Below are 10495 nucleotides of genomic sequence, written 5' to 3'. Positions count from 1 at the left end.
CTGAAATATTTTAAGAATTATTTTAATAAAAATGTTTCAATTTATTTTTCTCAAATAGAACATAATAACAAAAGAAAATAAATAATAAAAAATAAAATTTTAATAAACAAAAGAAGTTAAGAAAATTATTTTTTAAACACCAAAAATAAGATTTTTTTTTATCAAAATAATACATAACACGTAGTTAATTAGTACCGTTTTAAACGAGTGTTGTGAAAGTGCTAATCTTTTCTCATGTGTAACCGACTCATAAACTCGGACTGTTTCATAAACTCTAAAATTATCTTTTTGATAAATTTTAATTATTTTTAAAATTTTATTAAAATAATATATTTTAATATGTGATCAATCACACTTAACAAAAAAAATATTGATGATAATTTTTTATTTTATTTTATTTATTTTTCATTTTCAAATTCATCAAATAATTTCAAAACCGTTACAATATTATTTGATCCAAATGAGATAGTAGTACATCAAATGTTGTAAGAGTGACATCTGACATGATTAACACTAGGCCCTTCTCAATTTGAAAAACCATAAATAGAGTGGACATATATAAAATAAATGTGGGTGTTATATAAGCATGGTTTAAGGATAATTATTTAATTAATAAATGATTGGCTCAATTAATTAAAATTTATCATTCTCAATAAAAAGATTTTAGGTTCAAATCTTAACGGAGGTCACTTGTTGAGATCATCTCAAATACATGACCTCCAGTCACCTATTTTATGCTGTCAGATACGATATATCTTATCATAATCTGAAAGATTGAATAATTTATTTGTTTTTAATTTTTCTTTAAAAAAATAATTATTTAAAAAGAATTTGTAAATATATTATTGTTCATTAAATTATTATTATTTTTAAATATCACCTTAATCGATGCCTGTACCTATTAACATTTCTTGTAAAATAATCCCTTAGGCTTAAGGTTTGATAACTACTAGGTAGTTATAGTTGATTTTAATTTCACAAAATTCAATGGCCTAAACATTTACGAGAAAAAAAAATCAAATTGAAGAGGAAAAAGAGAATGTCCAAGGGGAACTAATCCCAAATTCCCAATTCCCCAAGCACAAAAGTTAAAGTTGTGGTCACCCCCTCCCCTTATTGTAATTCATTGGTATTTATATAATGTGTTCCAAAGTTGAGAATTGAAAACCCATAAAAATAAAAAATAAAAAAAAAAACAAAGAGAATGAAGCATCCAGGAAAAGAGAGGGAATAATTTGATTGTCATTATAAAAAAAAAGACAAAAGAGAAGAGTAATTATCAATACATTACCGTCAAATAACATTTTTTAATTTAGTTTTGATTTTTTTTTCTTGAGAGAGTGGAGAAATGAGAGTCCCAATTTTTTTGTCTTCCTTTAAAGTCTTTTTTGCTTTGCATCATTTTTTTTTTTTCATCACTCAATTCGGCAAAAAGAAGAGATAAGTTCAAAATTGGCGTTGACGCTTCCTCGCATAACAATTGTGCCTTTCCTTTTTTTTTTTTTTTAATTCAATTCCTTTTCTTCTTTTTCTTTTCTCTCCAGTGGAGCCTTTTTTTTTTATTTATTTACTTTAATTTTATTATTTATCCTCGCTCAAAGATACCTCTCTCGTTTCATTCTTCTTGGCAAAGACTGTGATTCCAAATCCTTGAAAAGCTGCTTATTGTCAAGGCTATTGTTTCCACCGTTTTGTTGTTGTCGTTAGCTTTTTTTTTTTTTTTTTAATAAAACAACCATATTGATGTTTTGTTAGAGCCAAATCTCTTGATGTTCTATCCTTTGCTATTGGACTGCCCACTATCAACTTATCATATTCTTCCTCTTTTTCTTTTTCAAGGATATATAATCTTTCTACTTTATTTTTTATATTTGGAATTATTAGAAATTGAATTATGATATTTAAAATTAAAAATTTAGTATTCTATAAAAAAATCACATGATTTTTTATTTATTTTGTTTTTTTAATCTCTTCTACTTTATATTTTGGCTACATATATAATTGTTATATCTTCTAAAAAATATTAATGAACAAATCAATGTATAACTGAAAAAAAAAAGTTACATAAAATTTGAGAACAAATAGAATCTGTTGAACTTGAATAAAATGTGTAGCTAAAAGTTTTAATTGGGTTTTATTTTTAAAAAAAAGGGACATTGCAATTAACATGAGAATGGAAAAAGATGGTGTTACCATTTATCAACTTGGCTTGTATTTTGATCATATAGCATATACCTTTTCTACCCATGAGAAAAACGAGAAAGAAATTATCTGATGACCTCAAAGAAATTAACTCCACCATCATAACTTAAAATATGTGAACTCATGATCTCTTCTTGGTGTATCAAATTTGAAAAAGAAAATTTAAATTTAGCATTCTCTTTTTTCTTTTGATAACTTTAAAATTCAATTTGTCATAATATTCCGAGTGTTAATTTGTTGCTCATGTGGCACTTGATATATAACTAATTGTTTTTTTTTACAAAAAAAAAAAATTATAATTTGATGATAAAAAAAGAGATTAAAAATGTTGAAATTTAAAATTTAAAATTATTAACAACTAAATTAAATTCTAAATTCAACTTTAATTATAGCCACGGTTTTGCTAAATAATATCTTAATTAATTAACATGATATAATTACTTTTAATAATAAAACAAAGACAATCTACTTTTCCTACAATGACTATGTATCAACTTTTTGAGTCAAAAATGTCTTTGCAAGCCCGACAAGGGTGTGTCAGGTTGATCTTGCTGTCCAATTAGATAATAGAAAAAAAAAAAAAAAAAGGTCATATATACCACATGGAATTGTATAGTAACCATTCAAAAAATCCTTATGACAGCATACTACTATAATACAATTCAAAAGTGAAAAAAATGTTAACAATTCATGCCAATTAACACCAATTAAGTAAACTATTATTTATAAAAAAAAATTTGAAAATAATTAAAAATAAAATCTTAAATTCAAATTCTCCGATTCTCCCCCAATATAAAAAAAAAAAATGGCATCTTATATTTACATATACATCCATACATATTTGAAAAAATAAAAGAGCACTAGTTGTCGAGTTAATTTGAGTCACTATTATGGTAAAACTTTCCCTTACATTTTTGGTTATGAAATTTACGTACTTTTTTGTTGCGTAAGTACTCAGTTGTCTCTAAATAGAGAGAAGCCAAAAACAAATAATTGCGAATAAATGCATCGCCATCGTTTCAATTCGCAAAGTACAAACACATGGGAGCAAAATTTTTGTGCATGTGTTTCTTGCAGGTTTCTTGGATTGTGATCAGAACGATAATATGGCGTACTTTTCTGAAGATATTGCTTATCGTCGTCGTCTTCATGGACAAGAAAGCTCTAGAGACATATATCCCCAAAATCATTACATATATACATATACAAACTCTAGAGAAATTTAATTAAGTTTTTGACAATATTTTAATGCATGGCTTAACAAATATACGTGTGTGTGTATATATATATATATATTAATGCATGAAGATGCTTTTAGTCCTTCTCTTTAATATGTAGATATAAAGAGATACAATCCTTGAATCCATGCAATTCAAAACGATAAGTTTTATTTGTAATTTCCATTTATCTGTTTCTTTTTCATTGAAGTCCATTGCAGGTGTTTCAAAAGTACAACATGCATATGCATTTGGTGATATTAGGAATTATTTCAATGGTTCCTTGAAATAAACTTGTCATAAATCGGTTAAATGTTGAAAGCTCCTGTTGCCCCCAAGAGAGAATAATTAAAGCCATCTAGAAACAACTCGTGGACTACAATGTCACCACCTAAGATAGGCAAATTGCAATGACAAAGGAATGTGATTGGCATGCAACGGACAATATCTCTTTCCAATTAATAGGGACATCTTCAGTTGGTGTAAATGAATGAGCAAATGAGAGGAATTTCGAGAATTTTATTAGCAGCCAGCGTGGTGGTTGTCTCTGATACCGATCAGTTTTTGAGCCATTAAAAAATTTTCTAGCCATAGTCGATGTATTACGATTAAGAAGATCACTTAGACAAAAAGAAATTAACCCTTTGAAGAGGAGAATGTTTTAAAGTGTAAAAGAATTTTCATAGGTTTCATTATAGGTTCTTTAAGGCTGTTTTTGCAGCTCAAATACGCAGAGGTCAGTGTCCTGCCAAGCTTATCGTATTATGCCTCGTGACAGAAGCAGAAACCGACTAAATTTTGATTATTAACTGAAAAGATAATACAGCATCTCTGCACCGTCAACATCTCAGAATTCAAAGCTACGGCCATCTATCAGTCACCGACACCCTCGACTGCTTCTCAGTTACCGCTACAGAAATCATTTATTAATACACCGTTGCGCCAACATTGCCCGAAATGAATGCATTCCAACAGTAAAAGTTTCATTCAGAAATCATCATCATCATCAGGAATGTAAAAATGTTACTATATGTGCTGCAATCATGTCTCCCCTTACTGTTAAGCACGTTGCATCTGTCTGTTTTCAGAGACATGTTGATGAAAATGATTTGTCTTAGCACGTTGTGGAATTTCAACATCCAAATGATGAATCAATAAAAATGAATAATCATGTATCAACTAGCTAGTTTTAGCTAGCAACTATGTGGAATTGTGAACTTTACACGAAACTTTCCCTTTTCTACCACATAAGATTAATTACAGCTTTGCTTCGGATAAGTACTTGAATACAATGAATAATGCCAAAGTGAATTCTATAAAGAGATTCAATTAATTAATCCAGTTCCTTTCAGCATGGAAAATGCAAGATGTACATGTTTGATATTTCTTCCTTTCTTTTCGTTAACCAAGAAATATGTTTTCTAGTCCATTTTGGCAGCACTTTTCTGAAAAGTAATGAAAATATAGGTGAGTTTCTGTCGGCATAAAAAATTGCAAAAGGACATATTGTTCAGCAAACAACCCTCTTTCTAGCTCCGGGAAAATGTTGGTTTAAGATTTATCGTTCCTGAAACTGAAAGTGAAACGAGAAGCAGTAGCAACTTGGCTCGAGTCCTCAATGCCTGGTGCAGGGCAGAGTCATTGCGTTCATAACATATACAGCTGAGCTGAAAAACCTGAGCTTAATTTTCTGATGTTTGCATGCCTATAGAGCAAGCACAAAACTGCCATGCAGGGCGAGAAGGAGTCGGTGATAAGTCATATAACGTAGATTATTACCGTAAGTAGTGGTGCAGAAACGACTACCTAGATACACTACTGTACCTAACTATGGTTAATGAATTCAAGAATGCGGGTGCTCCATTAATTAATACCGTATGGTTACATTTGGTATATAAGATATGATAACATAAAATAAGATAATATTATAAATAAAATAAAATAAAATAATATTATCTTATTTTACATTTGATGTATACAAGGATTATGATAAGATAATTTATTTATTTGTTAAAATTTTTTTTTTAAATTTATAAAATTTAAATTATTGATATAATTTTTAAGGATATAATTAGACATATAAATTTAATCTTATGGATTAAAAATAATTCTCTCTACTTGAGGAAGATTGAATAATCTTATGCCAAAAGAATTTTAATCCTCCTTACAATCATTATTCGTATCTTTAGATATAAATTAAACATGATATTTAATGATTATCATCCTATTCTATAAATAATTTCATGCATCAAACATAACTTAAGTTTATATGAGACTCACTATATTAGTTAAATATAATCAGAGTTTAACTCAATTGATTCATATAATCATCATTAAGTAATAGCATTAAGCAAGTTTAGAATTTGAACCTCAACACCTCCAAATTCTTATTTTATCCCAAATTATGACCTCTTATGTACCAAAAAACAAAAAAAAAGCTGCATAACTATAAAAAAAAAAATGAAAAATTAATCAGCTTCTTAGCCTAAGGGCTAAGAATGCGAGTTTGAACCCCCATCATCCCCTGTCTAGAGGACAAAAAATTTAATCTACATTATCAGTTATCGATCATCTAGCTTACTTAGAATACATATTTTCTTATACTTGAGAATATTGTCAGGTTTATCAATCATCTAGCTTATTTATAATACATATTTTTTTTTGTAGTTGAGAACATTATCACGTTTAAAATTGATCAGTGAAATTAAAATTTTCTTTTTACTTAGAGAATATTATCAGGTTTAATATGATTGTTGATTATTTCATTTGTCGATGGCAAATGATGAATTTTCGATTAAACTAATTACGGAGTTGACCTTAAAACATTTCCATCCTTTTGCTCAACTGATGGTATATAATTAATTAATGGTGGTGTTTTGAAACGAAATTATAGCAAGCAGAACACTGATATTTGATAAATAGTCTATCTAATTCCACCCGTAACAGCTACATAAAGCTATGCTAAACGTTAGTACATGATCAACTGATATGTCACTGAAAGCTATGTACTAAGTTGGAAGAGAAAGTGCTGCAAAAACAACTTCCACGTTGAATGAAAAATTGACAACCATATGAATGCATTATTGAATCCTAACTGTACTAACCTTGGCCAGTTTTTTCTGATAATATATATATATATATATATATATGCTTAGCATCTGACCCATCAACAAAAGAGGAAAAAATGTGAATAGAATGTTGGTGTCGAGCTTCCGTTACAATCCTTTATCACTGGAAAACAACAAAAAACTGCAGAGACGAATAAATCATGAAGTCATGGACGTACTCCCCTCTATCATTGTCTGCTGTCTGCTTGAGTATCACGTTAATAAGTTTGATGTTGGCTTCATTCAACTTGGAGAGCAAATTGTTGGCACGATGAACTTGTGGGATGATTCCCTTCTGATCTCCTTCATCAACAATCCTTGTGAAACATTATATCAAAACAATAAGTTAATTTGACGCAATGCTGCAGAGATATAGCGTGATTGAACTTCGTGCAAACAATTCAGACACCGTTCCTTGGCAATGAGCTTCGAAAGGGAGCCAACATCAAACTTATTTGGTCGCAAATAAGTGGCTAAAGATTTTAATATCTGAACGTGGTTTATTGTCTGCTAGAGATTAATTACGAGATTCTCCTCCATATATAAATTCACAAAAAAAAAAAAAAAAAAAACATGTACATAAATCTTAGGATGTTTGATGATTTTTTCCTTGTTCGACGAATTAGTTCAATCTCTTTAATCGATTTCCATACTAAACTTGTCTGAAAGACACATACTTTTGCACAAAATAGGTTGCAGGATACAGCAGCAGATAAGAATCAAATTTGCCTCAGACGTGATGATGACCCTGTTCCTCATTTTGGGCAATGTACAATAATGAAACAAGTGTAGATCAAATTTATCAAATCTTGTACAAAGAATCATGTTTGATTGATGCGATGCCAACCTGTAATTGTCCTGATATTTTCTTTTCCAGGATTCGAGTCCTTAAATCGATGGAAGCTGAGTATATCTACTTTTACCCCGAATATAATAATTTTATATATTTAAAATTATCATAAATTAAAATTTAATCATTAAAATAAAATTTTAATATTTTATCATCAAATTACATAAAAGTTAATAAACAAACAATAACTTCACATAAAATAAAATACTACTACTTGTAGAAATTTTTTTTTTTAAATGGCTTTTCTCATTTTCATGGGAACAGGGGATGTAAACATGAGAATAATAAAAGTAAAGGACAAAAAAGTTTTTGAAAGAAAAATTTTGTGCATGGTAACATTAAATTTGCAAAGGAAAAGACAAGTGCGTGGAGCCGACTTTCACACGTGAGTGGGGCAGATGTAATAAAAATAGATTTTTCGTCAAATGATGAAAAATGGAGCTATCAAGCGTGTGAGAAGATGGTGGGATTCACATGACCTTACCCCCCAAAGACTGCATACTTAAGAGGACAAAAAAGAAAGAAGGTTGGCCTGTCAACATTCAATCTGTTTTCTAGTTGAATAAGCGAAACAAAAACCCAAAATTAATTGGTTTTCTTTTTTTTTTTTTTTAATTCTTTAAATCTTCTTCTCAATTGAGTGTTAAGTCATGAGTGGTAAATGATGTAGGGAAAGAAAACATTTTCTCACTTTATGATTTTTTTTTTAATTTTTTTAATTTAAAGCTTCCTGCTTTGTAAGAAAACCATGTATATTATTGGTAGATTTGTAATTTAAAAAATAATATGGTGCTACAAAAATGATAAAAAAATAAAAATAATATGATTTAAAATTTTAATAAAAATTATATATGAATTTGATAAAAATTTTAAAAATATATTTCTTATTTGACATATCATCACGAATTATAATACGATATAATTTTTATATTTTATATATATTTAATATAAAACGAATACGAAATAAATATACAAATTATCATATTTAATTAGTAAAAGCATAAAATTATAATAATAATAATAATAATACATAATATATGTGAAAATTGTAATGCAATTATTGAGAAGAAATCTTATTCAAATAATAATATAATTAATCCAAAGGATGGTGACTGAAAGAAGGTTAACCATGCAGAGAAGAAACTGCCTAGACTTGTTGTTAGTTTATATATAGCTTCATTGACTTCAATTTGAAGCACGTCATAGTGAGAATAAATTTATTCATGATGTGTGAATTGATGGAAATGGTCATCCATGTTTCACAATTGCTTTATTTTTTCTTTAAATGAAATTCATATTTGTTTCATTTATTTCCCAAGATTTTTTTCAATCCTAAACCGTTCGACTATTTTCAATGATAATTAATTTTGACGAAAACGATATTAAAAAATATCTTACTTTCATTTTTTTTTACTTATTTGAATGCGATGTTAATTATTACTTAAGGTATAACCAATAAATTAAAGGTCTTTCATATCTAAATCAATTCTTTTTTTTAAAATATATATAATGTTGTGAACCAAGCTTAAGTATTAAGAAAGAGAGGAGTTTGGATAGAAATTGAAATTTGACAACATTAGGATTGATGTCATAAATGACCCTTAAATTATAATAAAATATTTAATATTATACTTAAATTTTAAAATTTTTAATATGATACTTAAATTATAAATTTATTAATTAATAAGTTATTTGAAAGGTTATTTATCATCATCATTTGAAGTTAATTGCATTAAAAGTTAGTATAATATTAATTAATAAATTTATAATTTAGATATCATATTAAATTTTTTTAAAATTAAGATATCACATTGAATATTTCACTATAATTTAAAGTTCATTTGTGACAATAACCTATAACATTATTATGCCATAAACCTCCATGACAACATTGGTCCTTTTTTTTTTCTCCTCTAAATTATAGAATAAGTAAAAATTTTCCAAGGAATTTTTGAAACATCCCTTTTTATCACTATAATTATTATGGAATAAATGGTACTTTAAAGTTTCCTTCTTTTTGGTATCAAAATTTCATGTCTAGAGACTAGGACCCAAAAACTTCCAATTGTGTATGATGATTACTCCAAAAAAAAAAAAAAAACAAAAGGCTTTCAAAAGACAAGTATATATTAATCCAAAGTTGATTGCAGGGTGGGTCGACAAACATAGTGCTGCTTTGCATTGGAATCTCTCAACCAGAAACTGGAGATGTCTCCTCCCTCTCTCATGGTAAATCAATCATCAAACCAAGCTATTCTTTATATATTAACTTAAAGAAGATAAATAAAGGAACCCATGCTGCGTGAGATCATATACCACTTTAAAGTTTAAACTAATGCAAAGATATCTGACACTATAGGAATAGTATATGCCAAACATTTGGGGGAAATTATTAACTAAAGAAAAAAAAAGAGACACCCCAAGGTGGGATTGAAAGCTTTGGAAGCTTTGAATTAATTAATACATCAAAGTCACCTATATTTATCCTTCTCATCCTGAATTTAATTTTTATTATGAATATAATATTTTTATTAGTCGGTACATATAATCATTTTTAAAATATAACATTTAATAAGTTTAAAATTTAAATTTTAACATCTGTAATTTTTTTATTTATCACAAGGCACAAGGCTACGACCTTTTTTATATTAATAATTTTTATACTTACGTTTGCACTACTATTCAAGAAAAATATTGCTGTTAAATAAAAAAGGGTATCCTTTAATTATTATAAATATAAATAGTATATATATAAACAGGAAAACCAACATGGGAGGTTATTCATTGTTCATCAATTATTATCTCCACCTTCTCTCTCTCTCTCTCTCTTCATATCAGTTTCAAATATGAAAAGCCCACACGTGTGAAACAAGAAAAGTACTAGATTAAGTATTTTTTTTTTATTGTTATAGATTCTTAGCTAAAAAAATATACTAATATGTATAGGAGGTATGGTAACATAGCTTTGTTTAGAAATTGAACTAACGATAGACAAATAGAATTTTCACATAGACATAGGGCAAGTTTTGCCTACCTTTTTTTTTTTATTTATTGTTTTGGTATTATATATAGAAAGATGAATTTTGAGGGAAACCCGAAAAAGTTGTACATTTAAAGAA

The sequence above is a fragment of the Durio zibethinus genome, chromosome 10 (assembly GCF_047325235.1).
Source record: "Durio zibethinus cultivar Kanyao isolate XHJ-2024 chromosome 10, ASM4732523v1, whole genome shotgun sequence".
Taxonomy (NCBI): Eukaryota; Viridiplantae; Streptophyta; class Magnoliopsida; order Malvales; family Malvaceae; genus Durio; species Durio zibethinus.
This window is presented reverse-complemented; position numbering follows the sequence as displayed.